The sequence below is a fragment of the Helianthus annuus genome, chromosome 6 (assembly GCF_002127325.2).
Source record: "Helianthus annuus cultivar XRQ/B chromosome 6, HanXRQr2.0-SUNRISE, whole genome shotgun sequence".
Classification (NCBI taxonomy): Eukaryota; Viridiplantae; Streptophyta; class Magnoliopsida; order Asterales; family Asteraceae; genus Helianthus; species Helianthus annuus.
This window is the reverse complement of record NC_035438.2, coordinates 69,706,120-69,728,718: the sequence shown is the minus strand read 5'-3', so window position 1 is coordinate 69,728,718 and position 22,599 is coordinate 69,706,120. Positions and strand designations below refer to the sequence as shown.

The window sequence follows — 22,599 nt, the reverse complement described above, 5'->3', positions numbered from 1 at the left end:
CTAAGGTTAATCCAAGCACATAGAAAAAAGAATGAGGTAAATCGGACAAGAATTGAGTGAGTTATGCTCACTTTAGTGCAGCTTGAAGAATGTGCTCGAACTTGTGTTTGCAGCAACTTTATGACTGATTTGAGAGAGTTGTGAGGGTGTTTGTAAAGTGAAAATGGCTTGGAGGCACTTGGGTTTATATAGGGAAGGGTTTAGGGTTGTGTTAGTTGAGTAATTAATGTCCAAAACTCGTTCAAACTCAAGTTAAACCCGAAATCCCGCTCAAATTCGCGAGCTGAATTGGGATTCTGCTCTGGGGAGTGGCTCGCTGGGAGCGAAGACCACCATTAAATTCTTCACGGCCTACGACAAAGGGTGGCTGGGCAAGTCCAAGTTTCACTTATTGACACTTTGGCCCCTAGAGTTTATTATTTAGGGGTTTTAGGTTATTTAGGGGTTATTTTTGACATTTAAGCAAAGTATAAGGGTAAATTAAGTATGGAGAACATAAACCAAGTATAATTAAGTGTATGAGTGTCGTGTTTAAGTATCTTATACGATCAAAAGACGTTTTACGCATAAGTTTCACGTATTTGCAAGTTTAACACATAGTTTCCAAGAATTACGAATAAGCATCAATTGTTTCACGAAATTAAATGTATGAGCATGTATAAAGTATATTTAACATGAAATTAATGAAATACGAGTTTTATTTATGATCCAAGTCTCGAATTTTAGAACGGTTACAAAGAAAGAACGATTACAAGAACACAAGGCTTCCAAAAATAGAAATACACACAAGACTTTCTAATTGTGGAAAGTACGAAAAAGCAGGGCGTTACACTGCCTGTTCCCAATGTGTAGCTCTAAGTCACCCTGCTTCAGCTTCCTTATCCTTTTTAGTCCCTACAAATCATTACAAATGTGAAAACCACATCCAGTGTCAAACACCCAAGACTTGCTCGAAAAAGAAAATAAATCAATAACATGTATACCTGAGGATTCTCCTATTTGCAGCTTCTTAAGCTTCAACTCAGCCAGGTACTTGGGACAATTCCTCTTCCAATGCCCGATCTCATCACAGTAAAAACACTTGGCATCTTTATGAGGCTTTGCCTTTGGAGTGGCAACCTTTTTGCCTTTTCCCTTATCTTGCTTACCCGCCTTGCCCTTTCTCTTGGATGGCTTCTTCTTGGTAATTCTTCCTTCCCTGATCCCCAACACTGGATTTCCCTTAGTTGGGATGTTTGTCTTAGTAGTTTTTAGCATCTGATGCAACTCTGGGATCGTTCTTTCCCACCCATTCATGTTATAGTTCAATACGAACTGATGATATGAATTGGGTAGCGAGTTAAGGATCACATCCGTAGCTAACTCATTACTAAGGGGTACGTTCAGATGCTCCAGTTGATCAATGAAAGACTTCATTTTCAGTACATGAGCACTGACCGAAGTACCTTCCTGTATGCGACATGTAATGAGAGATCTCATCACCTAAAAACGCTCAAGACGAGCTTGCTGCTGAAGCATGTCTTTCAGCTGCTCACTCATCTCATATGCTCCCAAGTTTTCCAGATTCTTCTGAAGTTCTGGAATCATCAAAGCAAGCATAAGATATGTCACATCTTGGGAATCATTAACATGTTTTTCCCATGTCCTACGGGCTACACCCGTATTAGCAGCAGGTGCTTCGGGAATTGGTCCTTCAAGGACATAAGCCTTTTTCTCTGCCATGAGAACAATTTTCAGGTTGCGGTACCAATCCATGAAGTTAGAATTATCAAGTTTAGCATTTTCAAGGATGGACTTAAGCGAGAATTTGGTGTTATCAGAATTGTTTGTAGACATCTGTAGGATTTAGAAGAAAATTTTATTAGTAATTTTCATGCATTAACCTAATTCAATTTTGACCCAAGATTTACAAAATTTTAGGAATTAGGATGATGTTGATGCATGAAATGTCTGTTGACTACGTCTACATGAAGTCTAAGGTTTAGATATGTCAACAGGGGGTCTGGAAAGTCAAAATATGTATTTTAGGATGTAGGTTCGCTTTTATGGTTATTTGTATAGAGGTCCGCTCATAGGGTTTTAATGTGGTTCGCTTATGAATTAGTGTAACAGGTCCGCTTATATGTCAGGTCGTATAAGCGAACCAGTGTGGCCTGTATATAGGCTGTGTCATTTGAGCGAATCATGTACGGTGATTGTGCTCTGGAGCGAAACTCTGTCAAAATTTACTCAGGAAGCTAATAAAAGCAGTGGAATTAATAGGACAAGATGTTGTTACCTTGCATATTCTGTTTCCGCCTTTATATGTGAGGATGAGCTACCTTGACTGACTTTTCGGGTCAAACAACGATCCAACAAGTGGTATCAGAGCTCAGGACGAGGAGTTCATACTACTACAACTTATATCTGCAGAAATCTCTCTCTTCTACTCATTTTCTCGCATACTTTTTCGATTTTCAGTGGTTCCTACGGTTAAAATTGTCTGAAAATGAAACATAACGTGTAAAACATACTAATAACAAACCCTAGAAAGTTTCAGACTAAAACTCGGACTAAAACATGATGAAAATTGGTTAAAACCGAGATTCGCTTTTTCGAACAAGTGGTCCGCTTTTTCAGACAACAATTGTTCACGTTCGCCCAAAATTATAAGCAGGTTCGCTCGAAACAACCTGTTTGGTTCGCTTTTCAGACAGTTTTCACTGATAGTTTCGCTCGAATGGACACGTTTAGGTTCGCTCGAACTTACATTACTGTTCCGCTTGAAAGAACAATACCTGGTTCGCTCGAATTGATATTTGATTGGTCCGCTCGAACGGACATATTTGGGTTCGCTTTTTAGTACACTGTCTGGTTCGCTTATCTGGTTCTCTCGAATAGTGATTCGCTTATCTGGTTCGCTTATTTGAACCATACAGATTCGCTTATCTGTCACCTATACAGATAGATCCGTTTTTGTGTCTTGTTTTTCAAAAGTTTCGAAAAAAAATTTCTAAGTATCGGTTGATTTTGCAGGTACAATCAAAATGGATGATATTTTCTTGAATCCCTTCAGCGACATGTATGCATTCACGGGAAGTTCTGAAAATAATGATACGTCTTCGAACAATACGAACGAGGATCCACCAAAAGAGAAAAAGAAAGAAGCTTGGGAGTCGGAGACCGCATTTGGTACATTCAACAAACCTCCGAAGCTGATGGCTATAGAAGACTATAGTAGGTGGTCTACAAAGTTTGAAGACTGGCTGATGGCATTCGCATTTGCAAGTTGGAAAAGTATGAAAAACGGATATGCAAATGGAAAGAAGAATGGTGAAGCATTGAGATCAGCTGAAGAAATTGAAGGATTTGTAGCCGAGCAAAAGTGTGTGGCTTTACTGTTTCAGTCAGTGCGGGAAGACATCATTTCGTTGATAGACTACTCTAATGCAAAAGATTTATGGGAAAAACTCAAAAAGAAGTGTCTAGGAAGTAAAGAGATTGTAAAAAATAAAACGAAACTTCTTAGAAAAGAGTTCGACATGTTTGGTTGTCTTAAAAATGAATCGGTTTGCAAAATGATTGAAAGGTTCGGTCATCTGAAGCTGGAACTTGCACGGCATAAAATCACGTATTCTGATGAAGAACTTGTTGACAAACTGTTCGATTCATTACCAGATGAAGTGGATTGGAGATATTATGCATTGATGTTGAAGAACACTATTGCTCCTGAAAATTTGACTCCAGATTTGGTGATTGAGAGACTTGAAAGTCATGAGCTAGAACTGAAGAAAACACACAAAGTCAATCACTCATCTTATCAGCAAAACCTGGATCTGTACTATCCGAAAAGCTTGATGCCGAAAGCTGCTTCTCCTAAAACTGCATTTACTGCTGAGAATGTTTCTTCAGCAAGTAAAGAAAGTCAAAGCAGTCCAAGCAGCGGAAGCCACAGTGGATATCACAGTGGATCTACGTTTTCTGCAAATCGTTCTGATGCGAAGTTTTCCTGCAACATCGCGATAGATTTGAAAAACGCACAGAATTTTGATGAGGAGTCGGCTAAGCAACAGATGGTTTTCTTGGCATCTGTGTTGGAATCATATGAAGGGTTGGTGGCTGGTAAGATCGGGATCGGGAATACAAATCTGACAAAAGAAGATTACGATCAGATAGACCCCGAAGAAATGGAACTGATTGACATTCGTTGGGCGATGGCAAGTGCAGTTCGACGTGCACAACGCTTCATGGAAATTACTGGGAGAAAAACGATCGGTGGTCCGTCTACAAAGTTGGGGTTCGACAAATCCAAGGTGACGTGCTTTAAGTGTAAGCAGAAGGGTCACTTCAAGCGTGAATGTAGAAACGCGTATGCTGATGAGTCAGAGAATCCATTTCGAGATGATTACTACAAAAAGGCAATCTATCATCAGAATAAATCCGAGCCGCCGAGATTGAAGCAAACTGAAGATAACAGAGACAAATCAAGGGCTCTCGCTGTGATTTACGATGATGAGGGGTACGATTGGAGTAAGGAAGTGTTACCGGAAGAAGATGCGGTTGGATACGCATTCATGGCGAATGATGATGAACCGATTCCGTGGTTAGATGATCGTACTGACGAGCAGAAGTACTGTTATCGAAAAATGATTGCTGAAAACAGAATCTTGAGCATCTCTCGCATTTATCTGGAAGCAAGAAGAGCAAATAGATGGGATCCAGACAGAGAATGCTATCTTGATCAGTATGGAAATATTGCAATTGATGACAGTACACTCGATATGGAAGCCATCATCAAGGAGATAAAAGAGGATGATGAGTACTGGCAGCACAAGTGGTGGGGAACGCCAACAGAGAAGATGATTGAAGAAGAAAAAGAAAAAGAGAGAAATGAGAAAGAAGAGAAAGAGAAGAAAGAAAAAGAAGAGTTCGAGAAATCAAAGCAGGTTGATACGGGCTTGATCGATACTACGCAAGAGTTGACGGATGAGAACCTGGGAAAGATAGCTGACAAGGTGCTGGCTGCGAAAGCGCTTGAGGTAGACCCTAATTCTGTTACTAAGTCAAAGGGGCTGGTCAGTCAAATTGTGTCAACAAATGCGTCAAGTAACAAGATTGATGGAAATGCTGACTGCAAAAATTGCACCAAACAATGCAATTTTTGTAGCACTGTCACGTACCTTAACAATGAGAAAATCAAGAATCTGAAAACAAAAGTTAAAAGTGTTGAGGATCAGATTCTCGGTCGTGACAAAACTGTAAAAGCTTCAACCGAACGGATCAAAGGATTAACGGCTCAAATTGAACATGATAAAACTGAACGTGAGAAAATAAAATGTGAAAATGAAAAGTTAATTCTTGAAAACCGTCAGATTTCAGAAAAGTTTGAAAAACTTAAAACCATTGTGAAAGATAGTGATGATCGAAATGGCAAAACATTTAAAGAAAATGAACATCTAAGAGCTGTGGTGAGAATAAAAGAAGAATTAATTAACAACCAACTGGATGAAATTGCTAAACTGAAACTTAAAGTTCAAGAAGCTGAAATTGAAAATGAAAGAATTCAGTTGAAGTTAAACAGCTATAGCTCAGCAAGCTTTGTTTTGCAGCATATTGTTCCTAAACCCATAGGGAAAAACAAAGCTGGCGATGATGTGTTTTCTGATGGAACGGGTGTAGGGTTTCACAAAGTTCCACCACCAATTTTAGACAATTACACGAAAAAGCAGTCTAGTTTGTTGGAAATTGAGGAAGAAAGTAATGTTAAACTTCCTGAGAACATTGATGTCACGTTCACGTCTTCCAATGACGAGGGTGTCCAAAATGATGTGGTGAAAAGTGTAGTAGACAAAGTGCTTAAACCGGATTGTGACACTTCTGAGGAGGATGGGTGTTTCTTAGATAAATACATTCCGAAACAAAAGTCCAAGAACAACTTAGATGAAGAATCAAACCTTGTCATGTACAAGATGATGGGTTCGGATAAATTGTTTTCGGATTCTGAGTTTCCGATAGAGAATGTTAATTTGAAAAAATTGACAAATGTTTTTAAACTGGTCGAAGTGGATTTGTCAGCTGTGAACAATCTGAGTCGAAAGAAAGACAGGGCTTACAACAAGAAAACTGGTTATCCACCACGTCTTTACAATAACAACAGAAACAATTGGTCGGGTGGTTATCAGGGGGTAAACCATATCAGAGAAGAAATGTTCCAAACAAGAGGTTTGTCGAGAAGAAAAAGTTTGTGAATAGTTCGAGTTCATTGGCTGATGAAGAGAAAGAATTTTTTTCAAAATCGAACAAAGAATTTTTTGAGAAGAGAGCTTCACAGGCTCAGTCTGAAGGCACGAGTCGAGTAGCTGATACTCGTACTTGTTTTAGGTGTGATAAGGTTGGTCACATTGCACGAAAGTGTACTTATGAGAAGCCTAAGACTGAAGCTGTGAAAGTTCAACAAAAGAAGGTTGATGTGAAGGGTAAAGCACCGATGTTTGTTGAGAAGAAGGTTGTTGAGAAGAAAAATATTAAAATTGACAACTTAAAAGTGAAAAATGAACCCGTAAAGAAGTCGGTAACTAAAAATGACACATGTTACAAAAGGGTTGCAGTAACTCAACAGGTGTGGAAACCTAAAAGTGAATCAAAAGTTGAGAAGAAAGTTTCAACTTCTGAGGTGAAAAAGGCTGAAGAATCAATTACAGTTGATTATGATGCAAATTTTCCACCTCTCAAGGCTAAAAATTTCAAAATTCAAATTGCGAGAGTCAAGGTTACACCTAAGGCTGATGAGGCCTGGGTGGACACCATGTTTGACTAAACAGTTTGAATTGCCGGAGCTTCCAGGTTAGCGAAGCATGAATCGGCATTTTTCTTGAAGTTGTTTAAATGATGATTTGTTATGTGCAGGATCTTCCAAAACTTGTATCCAGGTGGATCATGGATAGTGGAGCGTCAAGACATATGACAGGGAAGACCGCGTTGCTGTATGATGTGAATAACATTAACGGTGGTTACGTGGGTTTTGCGGGTAATCAAGGAGGAAGGATCATAGGTGAAGGAACGTTATCGAATGGCATTGTAACGTTTGAGAGAGTTAACTACATCGCTGAGCTGGAGAACAACCTGCTGAGTATCTCCCAGATCTGTGACAGGATGTATACTACTCATTTCACGGACAAAGAATGTTTGATCTTGAAACCGGGATTTGTGATACCTGAGGAATGGATCATCATGAGGGCACCAAGAGTCAATGATCTGTACGTGTTTGACATGAGCGTCGCTACTACAACCACGGGTCAGGCTCATTGTTTTGTGTCTAGAGCAACGGAAAAAGAGTCAAGATTATGGCACCGAAAGATGGGGCATATTCACCTAAGGAAGATGAATCACTTGGTGCATAACGATTTGGTGACAGGAGTGCATGTCAAAGGTTTTTATCTGGAAGGGGAGTGCATAAGTTGTGTCAAAGGCAAACAGAAGAAAAAGTCACACCCTACAAAGCAAGTTAATTCAGTTTCAAGACCATTGGAAAGACTTCACATGGATTTGTTCGGTCCAGTGAATGTCAAGAGTATAACAGGAGATTCCTACTGTTTGGTCGTGACTGATGATTATTCCAGATTTTGTTGGGTCATGTTTTTGAAATCGAAAGACGAAACGTTTGACAGCCTGATGGCATTGTTTAAAAGAATTGAGAATTTGTACCAGAGGCCGATTTGTAGAATTCGCAGTGATAATGGTACTGAGTTCAAAAACAGTAAGATGGAAGAATTTTGTGACGAAAGAGGTATACTGCATGAGTTTAGTGCTCCATACACTCCACAGCAGAATGGAGTTGCAGAACGCAAAAACCGGACGCTAATCGAGACAGCCAGAACGATGCTTGCAGACTCTAAGTTACCAATTAATTTCTGGGCTGAAGCTGTTTCTGTTGCATGTTATACTCTCAACAGAGTTCTTACTGTAAAGAAGTTCAACAAGACGTGTTTTGAGCTAATCAATAACCGCAAGCCGAATTTGAATTATCTAGAACCGTTTGGATATCCCTGTACGGTGATAGAGCCTAATGGAAAGTTTGGTCCGAAGAGCATTGAGGGAATCTTTGTTGGTTATTCAAGTCCTACACGGCGTGTCTTCGTTCCAAGCGAAAAGCGGATTATTGAAGCAGCGAATGTTGAATGTCAAGGTTACACTATGCCGCCACAGAATCCTGGTGATTCATGGCGTTATCATTATGACAAACTATGGGATTCGTTTGACATGAGAGAAGAATCAGAGGAAGAAGAAGATTTCTTTGATGAGCTGGATATTTTGCGAGAGTATGAGTCGCAGCTCAGGTTCCCAGCGGAGTATTCTAGAAGACCTCGGGAAACTTCAAATGACAATGAAGCAGGTCCTAGTAATGCTGGTGAACATGATGAAGAAGTTGCTCCTGGTAATCAGTCGGAGATGAATGATGATCAAGAAGCTGATAACATGCCAGTATTTGATCATGGTGATTCAGATCTTGAGGGGGAGCAGATTCAGTTGTCAAGTCAAACAAACCAAGTTGGTGAACATGATGCAGAACAGAATGTTACTAATCTGGAGGGAAATGTGGAAGTTCCAAGCGAAGTGATGCCGCGGACTCTTTCTTATCATCCAGAAGAGTTGATCATAGGAGAATTGCAATCGGGCGTTCGCACGAGACGTCAAATTGACCAGGGCTTAACATGTTTTTATTCTACAGTAGCACCTTTACAAACTGAATTTTCATTAAGTTGTTTTATCTCGCAGGTCGAACCGAGAACTTACAAAGAGGCGCTTACTGAAGACTCTTGGGTCATAGCGATGCAAGAAGAGTTAAGTCAGTTTGAAAAGTTGGGGGTGTGGAAGTTAGTTGATTTGCCATGGTCAAAGAAAAATCAATACAAAATGGGTTTTCAAATGTAAAAGGGACGACAGAGGAGTGGTTGTAAGGAACAAAGCTCGACTCGTTGTTCAGGGCTTTAGTCAACAGGAGGGGATTGATTGTACCGAAGTTTATGCTCCTGTCACACGACTAGAGGCTATCAGAATTTTCTTAGTATTTGCGTCTTGGAAGAATTTCAAAGTATATCAGTTGGATGTAAAATCAGCGTTTCTTTATGGGAAGGTCAAAGAGGAGGTTTATGTTGGTCAGCCGCCGGGCTTTACTGACCCAATCCACAAGAACAAAGTTTATCTGCTAGACAAAGCGTTGTATGGTCTACATCAGGCGCCGAGAGCCTGGTACGAGACTTTGTCTCAACACCTACTCGCTAACCAGTTCATTCGTGGAAAAGTGGATGCCACTCTCTTCACTAAAGTCGTTGATGGTCATCTTCTGATAGTACAAATTTATGTGGACGATATAAATTTTGGGTCAACGAATGAGAAATTGTGTAAAGATTTCGAACAGGTGATGAAGCAGAAATTCGAAATGTCATCAATGGGGGAGATGAAATTCTTTCTGGGTCTACAAATTGAACAACTACCTGAGGGAATTTTCATTCATCAAACGAAGTACGTGCATGATATTTTAGAGAAATTTGGAATGTTAAGTTCTACTCCAGCTGCTACCCCACTTGCGACTAATCATGGGATTCACCCAGATCTCACCGGAGACAGGGCTGATGAAACGTTCTACCGTTCCATGATAGGTTCTTTGATGTATCTGACTGCTTCACGTCCTGACATCATGTACCCAACGTGCCTCCAAGATTTCAGTCTAACCCGAGAGCATCGCACATGATTATTGTCAAGAGGATATTACGTTACCTGAAAGGTACTCCATCGTTGGGGTTATGGTATCCTAGGAAAGGCGACTTTTCGCTCGAAGGGTATTCCGATTCGGATTTCGGATGCTGCAAAGTCAACGCGAAATCAACAACTGCAGGATGCCAGTTCTTTGGTCCTAGATTGGTTACCTGGCAGTGTAAGAAACAAACGTCTGTGGCGTTATCTACATGTGAAGCGGAGTACGTTTCTGCTAGCAGTTGCTGCTCTCAGATCTTGTGGATACAGCAACAGATGCGCGACTACGGTTTGCAGTTTCTTAACACACCTCTGTTTGTTGATAATGAGGCCGCAATTAATATAACTAAAAATCCAGTACATCATGCTAAAACTAAACATATAGAAATTCGTCATCACTTTATTCGCGATTGCTTCGAGAAAAAGTTGATACGAATTGAGAAAATCCACACTGACGAACAAAAGGCTGATTTGCATACCAAAGCTTTTGATAAAAACCGGTTTCAATATTTGTTAAAACTTAATGGTATGAAATTGCTTTCGGTGTCGGATGGTATTGTGAGCGTTGATGAGAGTACTGTTGCGGATGAAGACGAGAGACAATCTGCGATGGTTTGTCGTTTTTTTACGTGTTTTGGTATTTAGGGGGGAGATAGATAGTTGTACATAGTTTATTTTCAGAAAAATACAAAAACAGTAAAAAATGAAAAATCCAAAAACATGATAAAATTGAAAAAGAGCTTGTGTATATAGGGAAAATGATAGTACATCAGCTAGACAATTACAGTATGCTAAAGATTTGGATAGTCAAAATGAGTTAAACAATCTCACTAACGATGTGTCGATAGGTTTTCGCACATTTAGTAAATTTATTCGGGATATAAACCTAAAATTTCAAACTTGTGAAATTCGTGGGGAACACTACTTGGATATATAGGTAACCCCTGAAATCTCGTTTGAAAGGTCCCATATTCTGAGATACTAGGTCTTTATACTCAGTGATATCTGGGGTATTATTCTGGGACTTCTGCTGTATGGAAGTACTGACCTAGTCCCCGAATAATACTTTCTGCAAATGCTTGAAATATAGCATCGCCCTCAGCAAGCTGATGAAACAATAAAATTGATAGTCGCTGCTGTTGTAATGCTAAAAGATCCTCTAAAGGGGACACACCAAAAGTCGAGCCGTCATCTCTCTGCTGAACGGAAGTTCTCACCTGAGCTCTCACGGTTTCGCACCTAACCCCTTACAGATATCATCTGTGGTATACTCACCTGTAAGACTGAATATCTGGGATTCTGGATACGGGAGTATATTCAAGAGGTGGGACACATGAATTGATCTAAGTTCTTAAGACACTTAAACTGTATCCTGAATAGATTGAAGTTTGTGTGAGAATTTAAGATGGATAAGTATATCGACAATTGAGGTGAATTGTTTAAGTCTGAGTATGAAATGTAGCTTAACGGTACTTGTAATCTGTCTGAAAAGCTGATATGATTCCCTGATACGCTTGCCAAAAATAAACGTGTAAATAGTTTACTTTCTGCAATTTAAGTTTTCTGTTATTTCATTTCTTAGTTTAGATCTCATTAAAAATCCAAAAAGATTTTATTTTTTGTTTTATTTTAGACAAACCAGAGTGGAAAGTTGATTGTCGGATTCTAGTAAGATGAAGCAAATGCAGGAGATTCTGAGCTGAAGAATGAGGAGAGCTTACATTGTTGGAAGATTGATTGGTTTCAAAGTCACAAACAAGTTCATTAACTTGATACTTGTTATTTTCAGAAAAAGTTGAAAATGATTTTACTAAATCAGTTTGTTTCGTCAAAAAGATCAACCAAGGTCATTAAATTGAACTTGGTAGATTAATCAAGTGATCAGGGTCATTAACTTGAACCTGAATACTTGAGTGGATGTTTATAACTGATTGAGTGTGAGTTTTATTGATTGAAAAGATAGATTGTGACGTTATTGGTTGAGTAACAGGTTTGGAGACTTCATTATTCCCACGGAGGCAAATTGTCAAAACTTGAATCAGATATCTCAAGATCCCAGCATACTAAGAGGGGGAGTCTGTGAAAGGGGGAGTCTGGATCAACAGCTAATGGGAAGTTTGAAGATAGAGCTAGGAGACAGTCCTGGAACCTGTAAAGAATGCTTATGAAGAGAAGACAGAGTTGGAGAAAAGACCAAGACCGAAGACTTTGGATCTGAAGACTACTAAAGACTACGTCAACATCCAAGGGGGAGTCTGTTGATGCATGAAATGTCTGTTGACTACGTCTACATGAAGTCTAAGGTTTAGATAGGTCAACAGGGGGTCTGGAAAGTCAAAATATGTATTTTAGGATGTAGGTTCGCTTTTATGGTTATTTGTATAGAGGTCCGCTCATAGGGTTTTAATGTGGTTCGCTTATGAGTTAGTGTAATAGGTCCGCTTATATGTCAGGTCGTATAAGCGAACCAGTGTGGATCATGTACGGTGATTGTGCTCTGGAGCGAAACTCTGTCAAAATTTACTCAGGAAGCTAATAAAAGCAGTGGAATTAATAGGACAAGCTGTTGTTACCTTGCATATTCTGTTTCCGCCTTTATAGGTGAGGATGAGCTACCTTGACTGACTTTTCGGGTCAAACAACGATCCAACAGGTGAGATCTCATCTCCCCATAAATCAGTGAATGGACTTAGCACTCTTCACTGACATAGATTGAAGGGTAGGTGACGATCACCAATTGTGTCAATCACACAATTCTCAGGTTGGGGTCGCATAACGAGTATTGTCAAGCATTGGTACGTTAACCCCAACTACGCCCACTTTCACAACCGTAGAAAACAAACGCAGGGTAAACACTAACATTCGTTCTCGTGTCACAAAAGTGATATTTGTCCTCAAATCAGAACTGTAGCCCGACCCATGTAAGCATGGAAATTACGGAACTACCCAACCAAAACCGTAGGCCTGGATGCAGGGTAAACACTAGCACTAGGGGTTCGGATAGATCAGTTCAGGTGTTCTTAATTTAGGGTGGCGTAGAATATCGATTTTATTTTGGGTTATATTTTAAAATTACCAGTTCGGGTCGTTTTAAAATACTTGTACAGCCTATAGGCTATACAATTCCTTTGTAAAATTCAATTTTACGTTTTAGTTTGTGACGACTTGAAACACCTTTCAATCACTCGACCGATTAATTTTAAATACCATATTTAATCTAAGTTGGTCGTATCACAAAATTATTTTAATTAATAACTTTTATTAATCACGGTTTTCAAATTAACTTTTAATTTTGTAAAACCGATTTTGATTTTATATTTGAAAATAAATTGTTTATTTTAATTACCTATCCAATACTTAATAAATCTTTTATTAAAATTGTCGTTTTAATGATGGTGTATTAATTATTAAATTTATGAACAAACATCTCATTGCAAAACGCAAAATAAAATAAATAAATATGCAATTCCGGGTTCAAAGTATGTTCGATTCGTTCGAGCCTAAGAACATGAACTGAGCCAATTAAATGTCACACAAACGCTTTTGTGCTCCCACTTAATTTTGAATCCAATCCACAAAAATAATAAAAAAAAACTTTAATATAAAAAAAAAATCTTAATTTCCTTTAGATATTCTAACGGAAAAGTCTTAACAAAAATTTTAACTTTATTTTCAAAATAAAGTTTGTTAGTTACATTTTTGTTTAGTATTTTAACTAGTTATAAGGCACCCGCGTTGCGGGGCGTAAAACTGTGCTCTAAACGTTTGGGGGGGGTGTTAGAAGCGTGCTATGTAGCTAGCCAACAACGACCAAAACTGGAAAAAAAACGTAAAAAAAAAGCGTGCTATGTAGCTAGCCAACAACGACCAAAACTGGAAAAAAAAACGTAAAAGAAAAGCATGAATTTATAACACCAAGTAACTCGCATGACCCATAACGTAGACGAACTCGCAATTGTAGAACCGTTTAGTAGAAAATTGAAGGGTTAAAAAGTTTTAGAAAATAGGGGAGTAAATTTTTTTTTTCTTTTTGAACAGCAAATTTGAATCACTGACGGACCACTGGAGTATCATCGTGCCACCAGCGGAACCACCCGATCATATCCATCTCCACTAGGCATAATGCCTATACACCAATTCAGGAGGAAACCCAATAAATATGAGAAAACCCCTTTGTGAGAATCGAAACCAGTTCTTATTGATCCCAAAGCTTTATCCCACCCCTAAGATGCCACTAGGCTATAAAGCCATGGGAAAAACCGAAAGGAGAGTAAACTAAACTTAAAAAATAAATAAATAAACTTAACGGCTAGGTGATGAAGAGATTGTTGTTGAATTCTGGGTGGTAGAATTGTAATTAATCTCACAATATTGTCCAATTATTACACTGTAGCTAAGAGCTACCATATTTGTTATATACTAGTAAGAAACCCGCCGCTTCGCGGCGGGGCTCATCTGCAAAAAAAAAAAAAATTGATCTTATTCAAATGTATTTTTTCAAAGAAATTTGCTAATATAACTAATATACTAATTCCGATGACCACACAATATAATAGACTAATAGTGAAGTCATGTTTACGTCGCAAGTAGAAAGGTAGCAACATATAGACCCACATAAAAGGTCAGATCTCATTAGAAGAAGTAATCGGTTAGAAGTATATTCAGCTTTGCAGCTACTACATGTGATTATAATTATAACACAAGTGGGTCAAACTAAAATTAACAAATATTTAAACACGAAGCTGTTCAATTAACCTGAAGAGGGTTGAACAAAGGAACTCGGAAATAATTAACCTGTATTGATAAAATGCCACGGAATAATTGCGCAAGTATTCAAACTGTCATCTAAGTCTGCATTTGTGAAGACATATAGACAAATCTTGGCAATTAGATAATGAAAACTTCTACAAAGCCTAAAACATACAATTATTATGTCTACAGAAACCGGTATTAGCATGAAATAGGCACTAATAATTTTGTAACTTCTTTTTTTGAACGACCAACTGAATTTTTATTCAAAAACAAATTGGCGCGGGCTGCAGCGTGACACTAAACAACACCGGCCACACCATACAGAACCACCAAAACAAAAAACAAAGCAGCAAAACAGTAACTCAAAAACAACAAAATTCCGCCACTTCTGCCATGTCTTTTGACCGATTTCGGACCCAGAGATAACCCATAGTCTTGATCTCCTCAATAATGGTAACTTCAAATATATATTTTATTTCACATCTCCAGATCCTTTTGTTGCATAATCAAATAGATAATAGTCATAATACAAGGGTAATTATTTATTTCAGATGCTATTAAACTTCAAAACTCTTAAACGAAGGAGCTATACTCTAAATATAAATTAGATGATCTAGAGCCACTTTCTACAACTTATTTTAATTTGTAGAACCGACGAAAATTGACTTCGAGCATATATAATTTGTGTTACGCCTAAATCTTAGATAAAACTTCATAACAACTTGCCATCAGCAACTTCTTAAAACTTTATAACTATAATAAGTGGCGAAGCTTGAGACTTCCGACCGGGGGGCGGAAGTCAATGGACCTATAAATTTCTATAAAACCGGGGGGTCGAAAACGTATATACCCAAAAACTTCTATACGAAAACTACATACTTTCCACTACTGGGCGAAAAGTTCGGGAGGTCGGCTCCCCCTCCCGCCCCTTAAAAGCTTCGCCCATGACTATGATCAACTCATGGTAACTAAAAGGTTGTTTGGAGAAAAAAGAATAACCCAAACTGCAAATTCAAATATAAAACTATTAATAACCATGATGACCATAATGTCAAATGTTGGGAGTTGACTTTTACACCATGTTCAGTGGTTGCCTCTTAGTTTTTTAACTTCAATGTATTCTTTCCCTAACATTCTTTTCTTCAGGTTAAGAGTATTTAAACTAAGCTAGGGTGTGCAACGAATAAAGTTTAAGAATCCAAAGCAAAGCAATATCTCCTTTTGGTACAAATCTCAGTCTTATTGATACATTCAGTAGTGGTAAATAATGTAAACACTTTGTATCTGTAATGAAAAACGAAAACTCACCAAAATGGCAAAACGTGCTACTGTGGTCGCTAGAACATCAGTCACCAACCTACACCAAATAAACTGTCCCTATATTTGTCTTGGCTTACATGAAATCTACAGTTGAAAAATCAATTAACACTTTAGGTTTAGGCAGAAAATGAAGAGCAGGTTACAGACAGTCAAATTTTCTTTTACATTGAAGAACCAAGAGACATAATCTCATGTAGACCATTTTTGCCTATTATAAACTTTCAGGAGGACAGGCAAACTAATAATCTTTCAAACAAATTTCAATTGAAACTGGACATTTAAACCAAGCTACATAAACCTGGCAAAAAGTACAGTGCATCTATGAAAATGTAAAAGAAATTACCTTCAAATTAAAGAAATCCACACAACAACGAAGCAAGGTGAAACCCTAAAACAAAAACACAAACAAAATTAAAGAGAAAAGAAACAACAAAGCAATGTGAAACCCTATAAGTGAAACCGAGAAAAAAGAACTGTAAAGGCAACAACAGACGAAATTCATCACAAACGGACAGTATTGTTCAACAAACCCCAAATTAACTACGCCAAAAATTACAGATTACCTGAAGAACGCCGGAGCCTTGGGGACGGTTGCCGCCGCTAAATGTTGTTGGTGGTGACGCACGATATGTAATTGCAGATCTGAAGCCCTGGCTTACCATGTCTAGGCTTCGTAACCCATAAGCAGAGCATCATCTTACCATGTATTAAATGACCTGCAGATGTAGGTGAAAGTAACCTGGAAACGGAACTGTCATCTCTCTCTCCGAACTGACTCTCCGACGCACACAAGCAAGACCACCGACGTCCTCAAAATAGGGTGGCCGGCGGAGGCCATACCTGACACCCTTTTTCCCATCGGCGTCGTCTCTCTCTCTCTAGCGGTTTCACTCTCTCAGGCCTCACTATCTCTGTCTCTGAAATCTGAAGAGGGCAAGCAGAGGACAAAATGGGCAAGTGGCATGATGGAGAGGGAAGAGTAGAGGTGAAGGTATGATATCTGAACGTGAAAATTACGAAAAGACCCTTAGGAACTGTTCCTAAGACCTTTCATCAATTGTTATTATATATAAATAAATTTGGCTTATATTAAAAAAACATTATTTTAATATATCCGCTTTTCTTTATGTGTTTAACGAGTGTAGCTTCAAAAACTACTTTAGTACGCGTGTTGTAAGACAAAACGATTCTAGACTCGGACTTGCATAGTACGAACATTAAGCTAAACGAAATAGATTAAGGCCAAGCATTTTGTCAAAGAGGACTTTGACAAGTGTTCATGTTTGGCCTTGATAAAAACTAGCCTATAACTATTATACATGACAGGTTCCTATGCCAAATCTACTTGATTTTAAGCATGCAATTTTATAAACTATTTTATAGATCTATAAACACTTTTATAAAATAACCTACTTTGATTTGTAAGGTGGCTCTGATACCACTGTTGGAATTTTCGTGTAACTTTTAGAAAATATTTTTTATCAATTTGTCAAACAAATTGAACGCAACGGAAAACATGTACACGAGGTTCGGTTCTAAACCGTTCCCACCAGTGATCTCATTACAATCAAAATAGGTTAAAATAAAATAAATAAAAAGAATAGTAACTACCAAGTAAGACACCTTGGTTCAACGAACGATCTCGCTAGATGATCGTTGACCACGAAATCATATTTGTTCGTTTGAAACAAATTTCAAACGAAACATTAATCTAAAGGAAATAAAGTTCGAAACTTTATCTTAAGCGTAATCGAATAGACTAAACTTATAAGAACTAGGATCAATTATAGAGCTTCAAGAATTGATCCTCCTCTTTGTTTTTCTTTTGCGATATCAACAATAAAATCCCTTTTTTTCATAGCTCTTCGAGAAAGCTGCCGTAACTATATATATTTGTTTCTTATGTTTCCTTTTAATTCTGAAAGCATCCAGAACCCATTCAAACTTGAACAGCAAAAAAAACGTGTCTATATATCAAAGAGATTTTTAATTAAAAAAAATTAATTAAAGATATACCTATAAATATATTTATATCTTTTAATTCAAACTGAGATTAAGAGTTGTAATCTAATCATAACTCCTTCGTAATTATAACAATGTCTTTTGTTTTCTTTTAATTATCTAATAATTAATAATTATACTTTTCAAAAAAAAATAATTAATAATTATACACATATATTATAATGTTTAAATCGGCTCTCCGTAATTATTCCAAATAATTACTCGTTTCTTTTATTACGCTTACTAGGTTAGAACCCCGTGTATTACACGGGTTGAATAAATATAATTTTATATACTAAGTAATAAAATAGTTACATCTTTTAAAAACTCGTGTATTGCACGATTTGAATAAACACATATCTTACACGAATAATGTAATCCGTTAAAACATTTAGTCATCAAGATGTGTTTTCTAACAAAAGGAACTTTGAGGTACTGTTTACTTATTGTAACATCTCACTTTATTTTATATTATGTTAGAGAGTTGTGTATTACATGGTTTATAACATTTTACTTTGTTTTTTATTTATTATTAGGTTAGAAACTTACGTATTACCTGATGTTGGATAATCAGCAGAAAAGAAATATTTTAGTAAAAAATATTAAATATACAAGAGATAAACTGGATATTATGATTTAATATTATTATTTTATTGGAGTGTAAAACGGGATAATGGGATCCTTTATTAGAAATAGGATTCTAAATATACCATGTATAAAAAATACATATGTTCTACATGTATTGAATAAATCATTTTAACGAAACAGTTGATTAAAATAAATATTTTTATTTTAATATGTAATTATCAATTATCCTTATCCTTATCATCAAAATATAAAAACAATTAAAACTTCCAATTAAATAAAATCTTTATCTTTATAAATATTTAAAACGCTAAAATATTTTTTTTAGATTTTAATAATTAATATATTATTATCAGGTATCTTTGTCTTTATCATTAAAATCTCTTCTACAAATTTTAAATTTAATATTATCAATAAATGACTTTTCATAATAAATATTTAGAAAAATATTTAAGACTGCCTCATAGAACGTCATGTTATGTATAAAAAATACATATGTTCTACATGTATTGAATAAATCCTTTTAACGAAACACTTGATTAAAATAAATATTTTTATTTTAATATGTAATTATCAATTATCCTTATCCTTATCATCAAAATATAAAAACAATTAAAACTTCCAATTAAATAAAATCTTTATCTTTATAAATATTTAAAACGCTAAAATATATTTTTTAGATTTTAATAATTAATATATTATTATCAGGTATCTTTATCTTTATCATTAAAATCTCTTCTACAAATTTTAAATTTAATATTATCAATAAATGACTTTTCATAATAAATATTTAGAAAAATATTTAAGACTGCCTCATAGAACGCCATGTGTCCCTAACATGGTTTCTTTTATTATATGTATAGATAGATTATTTCGTGATCCGGTGGTTAACTATTAAAACACCGTTATATGTTCGTTGCCCAAAGTGTAACTCTTTGGGTCGTACCTTGACGGCATCATTGAATTCTAATCGACAATTGAACATTATATCCAACACTACCTTCGTTTGAAAGATTATCAATATTATTATGAGTCTCGTCTTAAGTTTAGGGAATATAAATTCATGAATCATCTCAATAAATTTTATAAGGTCATGGGCTATGAATTAAATCTTATTGGGCTGTAGCAAAAAGGAGTCTGACTATCCGAGGAAGGTATAAAAAAATCAGAGTTTGATCTTTATGTAGCTACAATTATATAAACTAAATCTTCCATATAAAGCACTAAACTGTGATAATGATAATTTCTAGCAGATACATGGTTGACTAGTGTACTTTTCATGATTATGATCGGTATTACGGCTTATTTACTTGTTTGTATTTAGTAGTTGAATGTTTGTCGAAGGTGACCTATTGGTTCGTATTTATTCTTTTGATATTGTTTGGTTGTGTTAATTGCCGGGAATGCTATATTACATTATTCGCCAACTGTTAACTCAATCATAGTTAGCTTAGTTAAGCAAAGAAAACTCGTAGGAATATACACAATATGAGCCCAAATTTAGTCAATAAAACAATTATACATTACATCTATCTAACTAATCGAATATTTATATCAAACATCGATGGCCTATATGTGGTCCGCCATGTCCTTGTTAGTTGTTCCAGCCAACCTTTTACAAAAACCTTCATTGGAAAGACTTTTGGTATAGAGTTTGTTGTTGCATGGTTCACAGTGGTCAAGTCTCCCAAAGCGTTGGACACTGGATATTACTAATTTTTATGATGTCTCTCATGCTTAGTAGTTGGAAATCAGGTTACCCCATGAAACAAGAAGGCAGGAAATAGCACTAGAAAATACAAAGATAAATGACACAAGGCGAACATGAAGAGCCCAACCAAGAAGAGTAGTATCTTGTAGTACGTCGAACTAAACTGAAATTAGAATACATATGAAATCTACTATACCATTAATAGGCTTAAATGAAAAAAAAAAAAAATCGGTTATAGGTTCAAGTTTGACTCATAATCAGAAAAAAAAAAAAAAAAAAAAAAAAAAAAAAAACCTAACCCACGTTTATCATGTTGAACCAACCTATTCACTTAAGAACCACTCGCACATTTCTCTTCTGAATCAACTGTTCGATGAAGAAAGTTTGTTACACCAACTCACTTAATGAAAATACGTTAACAAGCGATAATGGCGAGTTATATATTCAAATGGCAACCGCTAGGCTTGTAGCCTAAAGGTATTGTGTAATGCTTGTTGGAAATGTGTCCCTCCCAAAGAGGTTGAGGGTTTAACTTATCGGAATTTGACCCATATGCTCTATAGAGAAGAGCATATTATGCTAATATATTCATCTTAATCTTCCCCATATTTGGGTTTGATTTTAGACCATGAGGTATGGTGAGGCTTGGGTTGGGCTTGGGTTGGGGCATTTGTTGACACGTGGAATTGGAGCCCCCCCCACCACTCAAACCCACGCCCATGGGGTATGGTGGGGCTTGGGTTGGGGGCATGAGTTTGGTTTGGCCATTGAGAGTCTGCCATGTCACTTACTAGCCCGCCCCACGCCCGGCTTCAAACCCACGCCAATGGGGCCACGCCCAAACCCACACCCCAACCCAAGCCCCCGGGGTGGTGACTTGGGCGTTTTCAGCCAACCCACGCCCCAACCCAAGCCCCATACCCCATGGCCTTAGTTCCTTTTACTCATGTTGTTTTTGCTATATAAATAGGGGTGGTGTCTCTTGTTTAATTATTCAGTAAAAAGAATAAAGTTGACTGTCTTTGTTACCATCCACTTCTATATGGTATCGAAGTGGTTAATCTCGTTCAAACCACAAAATCCTAATACGAAAGAACAAGAAATCACCAGTTGGCCCTCATGGCAAGTGACAATAGCAAATGCGGAACAAGCAAGAATGATGGTGGACCTGATGTACATCCACCCATCGGACTACCTCAAACAACTTCATGTAAATGATCTCCTCAATGACCAGATGTAACACCTCGAAAATTTACGTCCAATAATGCATTGACACGTGGCATAGGCTTTGAATATGTGAAAACATACTTTAGAGGGACTAAAGTTGACAAATGGTGAAACTATGGAATATAAGGGTCCAAAGTGTCAACAATGGATAAATAGGCTCTAAAATAACCCTACATGGTGCTTATAACCCTAAACGGATAAATCATGGATCATACGAAGCGGAAAATGTAAGAAAGTGAGGAATTACAAACTACAGGGGCTAAAAGTGTCAACATGTTGAATTTATACCTCTGAGTGATCTTTTGGCAAACCCGAAGCTTTGTAATGATAAAATATACTCACTAGGATATGTGGTAAAAATTTCATGAAGTTTCGTTATCGTATGAGAAAGTTATGATCAAAACCGTACATGAAGGGCTAAATGCGTCAACGTCGAATTTCATGACTTTTCGGGTGAGCGCAAAGTTAACCGAGGACTTTACCATGTTTGTAAATGTCCCAAGGCCCTTAAAAATCATATTTGAAGGTCTAATGTGCAAGGTAAATAGCCAAAACCACGTAACAAAGGACCAAGGACCAAAACGCAAACTTAAAAAAGGTTTTTGTGGATCAGATGAAGCCAGGCGGCCCGCCTGGCACCCTTAAGCGGGCCACGTGACCTGCCCAGCGACAGAAAACGGGCAACTGCCAGTTGCAGGTCTGATTTCGAGTTGTTTACAGCTTTTCTCCACTCCAGAGCCTCACCAATCAACTTACATGCATGTAGGGGCACTTGTAACCATATTACAACATTCCTAGGCTATTGTGGCAGCTCTAAATCAGATCAAAACCTGCATAAAAGGAGCTTGTAGTTGTAACATTCAACACTTGCATTTTCAAAAAAATTCACAAGACCATCTCTGGAGCTCTCTGGACATCAAGGCATCTTCCTAGTGATCTCTAAGCTTGATTAGGACTCTTGTAAGTGTTCATACCCTTCTCTAAATCGTTCTGGCTTAGATTATTAGCCGAAAGTCAATCCGTCGTAAATTTAGTTTGACTTTACGATTAAGCGAAAATGGCTCAGTCATTTCTCAAATTGAAAGTACCTACAAGTTGGTATTTATTTGGGAAACAAACCCTCAAAAGGGTATTTTCTGATTCCCACTCTAAGCATGATGATTGTCGAGTCAAAGCTTTTCTTAAAAAGTCAACAGAATGTGTTTTTGCAAAATCTAGCATAAATAGCAATGTAGGTCACATGCAACCTGTTTGATCATCAAAATAACTTC

General features: G+C 37.1%; 1 long non-coding RNA gene across 1 annotated transcript; it reads right to left on the bottom strand.

Moving 5' to 3' along the window:
* Nucleotides 1-14,508: 14,508 nt before the first annotated feature.
* Nucleotides 14,509-16,824, bottom strand: LOC110865613. The gene is made up of 3 exons (XR_002550860.2): nt 16,368-16,824; nt 16,148-16,192; nt 14,509-15,888 (listed from the first exon to the last, which is right to left on the bottom strand). It is a non-coding gene; the product is annotated as an uncharacterized LOC110865613 (long non-coding RNA).
* Nucleotides 16,825-22,599: the final 5,775 nt, after the last annotated feature.